Genomic DNA, 9,905 nt, shown 5'->3' on the forward strand with positions numbered 1-9,905 from the left:
TCTATGAGCGAGAAATATATCGCGATCCCTTGGACTCTCGCTTATTCAGTTCAGACTTTATTACCTTCGATTTCTACGGATGAAACAGCCGTACAATGTCATCAAAGGATGGTAACATATTTGTAAGAATCAACAGTGGGAATCCACGAGTAGTACCATCAATTAAAAAAATGTTTTACTTGTTTTTTTTTTTTTATATTGAAAAAGTTAGCGCTTAACTCCGATCTTCATCAGCGATCCCAACCGATGAGGTGGTACGCGCTAGCTTTGTAGATGCCTATTCACTCTACTCTTGACTTCGTACCCCACATCGTACTTGGACGGAAAAACTAACGCCGGCAACTTATTCTAGTCTTTAGCAGAACCCACAAGGAACGATGAAAATTATAAATATGTTATAGTTAAAATAATATAACTGTAAATTAATATTTATGTAACCCTCTTGATGTTTGAGGTAATCTTTCCTCTATCAATTACTCTCGGCCTCAAAGGCTGAGTTAACAACTAAGCAAACATCGTTAGCTAAGGTAGACAAATATTGGACGAGAAACACTTGGCACTCGGAAACGTTATATAAATAATTATTATGTTATTCACTTTGTTGCTTAGTGAACTTGTACGCAAGTAGTCGAAAAGCTTTCACCTTCGTACAACAATTAATAAAGAATAACTTATTTTAAGGTAAATTGAATGTTGATAACTACGCCGACATGACCAAGAACATATCTATTAAATTTTATTTGAAACATACTATATATTTCAGTTTAGTTTTTAGTTAAATTTCAGTATAATACATTCATTACGGGACATCCTGTATAAGTACTCAAATAAACAAGAATAACACTTACAAGTATACCATTAGGAATTAAAATTAATCACGAAGTACGACAAGTCCGAAAATGGACATTCGGCAGTGGCCGCGACATCTCAGGGGAAATGATTTATGACGTCACATCAAAATAAACTATTAGCTCTCAGAAACTGGGTCAGATTGTTAAGTAACTACATAAATAAAGGTATCCAAAAACCCTTTTATCATTATAATCATTGTTATGAATCAATAAATCCTAGTACTTTTTTCTGTATTGAGGACTTATTTTAATTAGTGTTTTGATATAATATTATTTTATAGCTATTTTCTAAAGAGCGTCGGTGACTAAAGGGTTAAGCACTTGACTTGCAATCTGCAAGTCCTGGGTTCGAATTTTCATGTACCACTGTGTTTTTCGAGTTTCGATTTACATATTATGTACATTTATCCGACGTTCTTACGGTGAAGGAATACATCGTGATGCTGCACATATCTGAGAAGATATTCAAAGATATGTGTGAAGTCAACCAACCAGCACTTTGCCAGCGTTGACTATGGCCTAGTCACCCCTAAACCCTCAGTCACTCCGAACCCCTCAGTGGGGACGTATAGTGAGTTGATGATGGTGTAGCTTTTTACAACATTTTGAGGTACTGTTTTCTTATAAATGAATTTAAAAAACTTATTTCATTAATTTATAGTGTTACTTATCAGAGAACAGACCCATAAGTATTCGTAATTTAAACTAATTAATGCAGAAAGAAGACGGCATATTTGGATTTAAAAAAATGAACATCGATGACATTTTATAATGTGAAAGTTTGGATGCATATTTGTTCTGAAGGATCTCGATGAAATTCGGCACAAATGTAGTTCATAGTCTTGAAGAACACATGAGCTACTCACCAAGTTTTTTTTTAAATTTAATTCCGCACAAACGATGTCGTAGACAAAAGTTCGTGTTAAATAACTTAAGGAAGAACAAGTTTTAATATTAAATTCTCGTTTTTAAAACAGTATTGAAACTGTTCACTAGTAGAATATGTTGGGAACGTAATTTTCTCCCCTTTTTTGCAATAAGCGTCAGATTGATTTATAAGTTTGGGATTGGCTGGTGCCCTGGTGAGAATGCTTACCTCTGATAGATTTATATTTCCCTTTGCTTACTGCGCACGCTATTTATCTTCATCTCACACTCTGTTTATTATGTTGTAGCTTATCGTTTATATTGAAAACATAGCTCGTGTCAAGCTATATATCGTACTATGATGATTACTTAGTTATAAATAGAGATATAAAATCAAATAGATATATAATTATATATTTAATTGTTAATTATTAAGTGTATTTTGATTTATAGATAATGGTCATGATAGTATACAATGTTACCGTGGATTTTTATTACTGAATTATACAAAAAACATATTGTAACTAAAGTAATACATTGTTATATTTGTATGGATGTTACGGCCTAGAGTAACATAAGCTCCGATCGTCCAATCAAGTGCATTCGATCGCTATTAATTAAACTTTATAGAGCATCATAAGCGAAGTTTCGATCCCTTTTACATTTGCTGATTACTGAACTATGAAAACTACTAGAACTTTGAAGGGTTTGTGCTAATAAAATTATGGTTCCATAAAATAATTGATGAACACCTTAGCATTATTTAGACCCCACAACTTAATAATGTTCATACAAATAAAGTGCAGAGCTTATTTGAACAAGATGAAAAATATTATAAAGAACTAGATGCAGCCTGCGACTTAAGAAAAAAATGCAAAATTTCAAACAAACATATAAATGTTTGTTTGAAATATATAAATATGCCCTGTTTCATATGTCATGCGACAGATTCGTCTGGACACACTTACAAATGGAACATGTGCTATATGGATGGAGACACGGCTTCCCCCACGAAGCTCTTCTTTCCCGACACCGTGGCTGTCTTCCCTGCACTTCGGAGGATTGAGTTGGATCCCGTGCTGGTTCAAGTTTTGACCGGGCACGGGGTTTTCTACGAATACTTGTACAGGTTTAAGTGCAAGGAGGTCCCCTCTTGCATTTGTGACCCAGCACGGGGTGAATCCGTCCGATAAATATTTTTTGAAGTACATTTCAAATACTAGTATTTGCTGATATCAACCATAAAGTTTACTAAGAACTGCTTATAATTCCGTAAGTGAATTAATTACCGAAGAAGTCACTGTAATACTATTATAATAGCCTATGTCACATCACTGTGTGCTATTTGTCATTAATATTAGCCGTATAATATCAAGTACGGTATGAGAAATTGTATTATGCCGCTCCAGTGATGTTAGTTTAACATGCCTAACGATGTTTGTCAACTTGTTTGTCTTCGGTGTGAGACCTGCAAGATTAATTGATAAAGTAAAGGTTATTACGTACAACTTTAAACTCGCCGACTCTAACTTAGTTATGAAGTTTCTAATAACATTAATGTTTGTATGTACTCACATATTTCTAACTTGAATAGTTTACACACATTGAATTTACTATGCACTTATTACTTAATTTATTCTGGTATGTCCACACTTATATCTTGACTAATTGGTTAAAAATACCTACTGAGTGTCCTACTACTGTAAAAAATTCGAACTAAATGATTCACTCTTCAAAATCAGTTCAACAGTTTAGGTGAAGGTTACAATGCATTCATACATAAAAATCTATACATTCATACAAAAATACCAGTGAAAAACTTTAAACTCTAATCAATTGAATAATTCCTTTAAAGTAAAAATTTTCTAACAAGTATTTAATAACAATCTAATATACCTATATATAAAAATGAATCCCTATATCCATTGGTCACGCCATAACGCGTGAACAGCTGGACAGATTTCACTTTTTTTTGTTGTGTTTGTTATTGTCAGGAGAAGGTTCTTATGACAGAAAAAAATGAAAAAAAAATATATGGAAGGATGGATAAATCAATGGATAATGATGTTTGTTTGAAGGTATCTCCAGAAAGGTTTAATGAAATTTGGTATAGATATAAAGCATAGTGTGGAAGAACATATAGGCTACATATTAAGTTTTTTTTTAATTCCGCGCAGACGAAGTCGCGGTCGACAGCTAGTTAATAATATTAATACAAAGTATCGCATGAGTAATTTTCTTTGCCGTAATTGTTTCTAACGTTATTAATTAAGGTGCTATATAACAGTAGGTTAGTGGGTTAACCGAACTTATTGTGGGCAACTTAGAAATTTAATTAACATGTGGGAACGCGTTCTAAACGATGACAAGGTTGTGCGGGATGATTATACGAATAGAGTGAATATACTCATTGTGAGTACATTTCGACTGCTTGCGGTTGGTTCCTTTGTTCTAACATTATACAAGATATGAAATATTATAAAGGTAATTATTTCTAAGAATTAACACATAACGCTGTTGAGTAATATGAATTTTGATTTTCGATTTACATATGTACATTTATCCAACGTTCTTACGATGAAGGAAAACATCGTAATGCAACCTGCTTATCTGAGAAGATATTTAATGATATGTCTGAAATCAACCAACCTGCACTGGGCCAGAGCAGAACTATGGCCTAGTCACGTTTTAATTGGTGTAGGTTACGAGACCCTCAGTGGAAACGTAGGCTGAGCTGATGATGACTGTGTATTTTGGGCCCTTTGACCGTACATCTTAATAGAGGCTGTTACTCTACCGGTAAGTTTTTAGACAAATTTTAGTATTTCAAAATACAAGTAACTCAAATTCCAAGATACTTAGATTACTGGTTTATCACCGGATTAATTAAATATGGATAGCTGTTAATCGTTTTTAGGGTAGATATTTTATAAAAATAATCCTTTTATACCAGTTACTCGCCCTTCAAGATTTTTTATTACAGTCCCTTGAATCGTGAAGACAAATTTAAGCACTCGATTAAATTTTAATAAAAAAAAAATCAATTTGTTCCAAAACGATAAAGTCTTATAAAATACATTCCGTAAAGGTAAAGGTATTTTATAAGTAAATGCTTTCCAATATTTTTTTTTGTTTCCAAATTGAATTTCGTATTAAGCTACAATTTAGCCGATGGAAGTATATCAAAGCAGAGTTACAAATTATTTATGAATATGGATATCTCCGATACGTAACAGATTTACGTCCGTCGTCGTTCACATAAATGAAAAGGGTTTGAAATAGGAAAGTAATATAAATAAAATTGCAAACGGAAGCACTTCCGTTTTTATTCAATAAATATATAATAAATTGCTTTCAATTTTTTCTAAGAAATATTTAATTTTGTATTGAAACAAAGAAGATGTTCAATAAATCAACTATCACACTTATTGATAGTGGGTTTCTAAAACCAAAATCCTTATTTAAAACATATTGTTATATCTGTTTTGTCTATTATAATAACTGGGATGAAGATAAGTTTTATATAGAGATATTGGTCTCAGAAACCAACGGCGATTTAGCGATTCTTAAACATTTTCTCACTCTGTTTTTGGTACTTTATAGTACTAAAGCAAAGCAAATACATATTTCTCTAGGAATATTAATTACATCAATTCCAAAACTTTGCCCAACTTACGAAGATCAAATCTAAACCTATACATAAATTTTGTGCACGTACTGTCTTCTTGAGTAGTTCAATATTAGCATGTTAACAACTAGGAATACTGGTATAGTAGGAAACAGATTGATATAACTATAAAATTTTGTTGTCACAAAGTTGTTACCATACTCCTCCGAAACGGCTTGTAAGATTGTTATAAAATTTTATATGCGTATTCTGTAGATCTGAGAATCGGCTACTATCGATTTTTCATACATACCTATTAAGTTTTATTTTTAAATGCAAGCGAACGAAGTCGCGCGCGATAATTAGTTTTTTCAGTACAATATTAACAGTTGTCGCTATTGAAATAATAAATCTTATGTCTAAATTAATTAAGAAACGGCTTATCTCACGTATGATTGTGCGGTGTCGGCACCGACTAGTTTCGGACCCGTCAGGGGTCCATCTTCAGTCGGTGCCGTCACCGCACAATCATACGTGAGTAAAGCCGTTTCTTAATTAATTTATTATTATGTCTCACGCAAGTTTCAGCAATTGTCTACATTAGTATAGAAATACAATTTTGGATCTGGGAACAGACAGTTTTAAGACATAACATGCCTTATCCGATATTATTTGTACGTTGTACTTTCCAATCATTATTATTGTAGTCTTTATCACTAAGTATTATTATAAAAGTTCTATAATTGTTTAGAAACTATAAACTAAGTGGAACGTTCCAGAACTTAAACAAAGTGTTACTTAAAACTTTAACATTGGTAGAGGCTATACTTCTACTGTCAAAGTTTTATAATAGAAGCTAGTACAATATTAGTTTATAAGCTTTCAGTTACATATTAAGTATAAGTGTTCGTTTTCTAATTACACTCAGAAATTGTAGGTTTCTGAGACCAAAATCTCCGTGTAAAACTTTTTGTTAGGACTGTTGGAACGAAGTCCCTTATCGCGCGTTGTGAAAGGGGGCTAGACGGAAAAAATTCTTACGAAAAGTTGACACGACACTTTGCTATAGTATGTTAACGACGAATAAGCGCTACTTCACCACGGCAACGACGTGACAATATATAACGAAAATTCATAGAAATAAAATGTACTTCTTGTAAGACTTAAGTTTTTCATTCATAGAATAAACATTGGTTCCTTCACTAATTAATCGAAAGGAACTTCGTTCCATCCGGGTGTCCCTTGACACCTCTCAAGTTTTTTGTCAAAGATAATGACAGGGATGATATGTTTTAAAAGAATTTGGTCTCATAAACCAATGGTTAGTGTGGTTTCTTACACTCTATTCTGCTTGTACTCCTAATACTAAATTTATCTACTACTAAGTAAAACTGTTGATGTAACCATGAACTGTGAGTATGGCATTTTAGTCTTGGTTTCTTGGCATGTAAAAATTTTGCTTCAATTTTGGTAACAATAGTGTCATGATGTTTTTTAAATTCGTAAAAATTTAGTTACTCAAAGTACATTTCTCTGGTTCAACTTGTATAAATCACGATCAAATATTAAAGTTATATTTAAGAGATTAAGTTAAGCGATGCGTATGTAACGTTACGTTAAATTCTAATATAATCTGAGCCACGTCTCCTGCAAGAATTATTACGTGGCACGTGACATGCATGAGAAACAGAAGATTAACTCAAGATCGCGCCCAGATGACATCTTGCGTCGTTTCGTCGTAACTTTGAACTATATACAGTTTTAGTATTAAAGAGAAAGTGGGTACAACCTAGATGGATGAAACTGAAATTAACTTGCTACTCATAGGTAGCTTACCAAGGTTAACACGCCAGCATTTGTTAGTTCTGCTTCTTTTTTTTACTGTTTTTTCATTCATATAAGTGTTTTTTTATTTTATTTTAATGATGCATCATCAATAATGACTACAAATTATCTCAGCCTATTAAAAAAAACAGAAGCTTTTATAACTAACATTATAAGCATAAAATTATGTTGAGAATATGAGAATATTAGCTGTCGCTCACGTCTGAGTTCGTGCGGAATTAAAATAAAAAACTTAATTGGTAGCATATTTGTTCTTCCAGACTATGTTCTACATCTAAGCCAAATTTCAGCGAGATCCACGCAACCGTTCTGGAGATACTTTCTAACATCCATCCATACATCCAAGTATTAATATTTATAATATAAGTAAAATATGTTTTTATTGCAAACTATTACCAAACCATTAATAACACGAAAGTATCAATTAAATTGTGTAATTTAATATCTTCTTTAAGAAGGACACTTAAAAAGTTTACAGCTTAATGGAAAGCATAAATCAAAAAACTTACAAACTTGAATTGCTTAATTATGCCTCAGAATGCCATTAAGTCTGTCTTATGACTGAACTACGCGAGGAATCTCAGAAATTTGCATAGGAAAATTTTAATTTCGCTCAAAGTAAATGTACCTCGTCGTACATGTGTAGACTTGAATATGATAATATTTATACACATTATACTCTTTATATATTTTTACATCATTGAACTCCTCAGAGTTCAACCTCTTTTGAGTTGAAACTCATTTCATGAACTTTGTTGCGTGGTTGATATAATTATTTCGATTCAAAATTCTCTTTGTTATTATGATTAATAAGAAAGACCCTTTGCCTTCCTACCCTTTTCTTATAAAGTATGGGAAGGAGAAGTGGACTTGACGGAGGATGGGACGCGTTCGTAGGGGGAAATATCCTCTTTCTGTGCGTTGCTCTCCTACGTTGATTAAAGGTAGGCAACGTATTTGCGACTGGAGATGTTTATCGGTAGCGGTCGCTTCGCTATTACAGCCAATTCAGGTTGCCACTTGCTCATTTGCCATCTTATGATGTAAAAAAAAGCAGAGACTACTGGCAGGTTAGATATAACCAATAAAAAAGGAAAAATAAAAAAGTAAATTAAAAGAAAACGAGGATATTATATGTATATAAAATATCTTATGGAATCCGTTACCAGATGAGACTGATGGATTAACATCCTGTCCGTATCCGTTATCTCAAGGATAAAGTAATAAATTATTTTCATAACGTTTCGTGGCATTGAAAGTACTTATATTTTACACTACATAATACTCTCATACTGCTTTAATTTTTGATACTAAGTTAACTCCGGTCTCTTTCAATGTTAAATATGAATTAATATTGTACTTTTTTTAATTAATGAAATTAATTTATTTATTGATATACGAATTTTTCGAACAAAAGTCATGTTGAATTAATATAAAATGCCTTTGTTGATTGAATATTAGAAGAGCGTTATTCTCGAAATTCTCTCAGTTGTTAAATAAAATAGGTTTTCCGAATAATGTTATCAATAATTAAAATTGCAGTAATAATTCAAATAAATAATTTTTAAAAAGTGTCAAATCAAATAGTAGATACATGATTTGTTTTAATAAGTTAGTAATGTAAATAAGTATAAAATTACAGTATTACAAGTTCGAAAAGATATTTTTGTAATATGCTTACTTTACGCCCGGTTTTTAGTAACAAGTAAAACGTATTACTAAACTAGTTTATGGTTCCAATTCAAAGGGTAATAAATAGATAGAGACTAGCTTTTACCCGCGACTCCGTCCGCGCGGAATAAAAAATAGAAAACGGGGTAAAAATTATCCTATGTCCGTTTCCTGGTTCTAAGCTACCTGCCCACCAATTTTCATTCAAATCGATTCAGCCGTTCTTGAGTTATAAATAGTGTAACTAACACGACTTTCTTTTATATATATATAGACTAGCTTTTACCCGCGACTCCGTCCGCGCGTAATAAAAAATAGAAAACGGGGTAAAAATTATCCTATGTCCGTTTCCTGGTTCTAAGCTACCTGCCCACCAATTTTCAGTCAAATCGATTCAGCCGTTCTTGAGTTATAAATAGTGTAACTAACACGACTTTCTTTTATATATATAGATTTATATTGTCAAGCGATAGTTGAAGATTTAGAAAACGTAAATAACAACAGTATTTGAAGATTGTATACGTTTGTACACGCGTGCTTAACGTTGTATTGTATGCATTCACAAAAGCAGAATTTGCATTTTATTTCATGAACAATAGAACATTTTCACGATTCGTTTCTTTCTGAAAATTTAAAGTAAGTAGATAGGGGAATCTCTTTTTAAAAGTTTGCAAACATTTCGCTTCCGCTGGCTGCGCGACTTTTATCCCAGGCCGGATTATTGTTTCCTGAACCGCTTTCGAGCGCGACTGTATTATTTGGAATATTATTCAAGTCCTACATTTTGTACTATTAAATAGACGAACTATTAATAATATTACTTTTCTGGAGATATAGTTAAAATTAAAAATTAAAATTATTAAAGTAGTTTTGATTGAAAACGATTTAATAAATTTTCATTACTATTTTAATCGTGTCTACAATTTTAAATTTTACTTTTTAAGTAGCTATTTATCCATATATGTTACTGTAAGAAACTCATAATATCCTATTTCGTTTTCTCGATAATATAGTTTATAGTCTACTAAATTTGGACAATAGTGGTAGACGCCAGCAAGAACTAC

This window comes from Papilio machaon, chromosome 3, assembly GCF_912999745.1.
Source record: "Papilio machaon chromosome 3, ilPapMach1.1, whole genome shotgun sequence".
Taxonomy (NCBI): Eukaryota; Metazoa; Arthropoda; class Insecta; order Lepidoptera; family Papilionidae; genus Papilio; species Papilio machaon.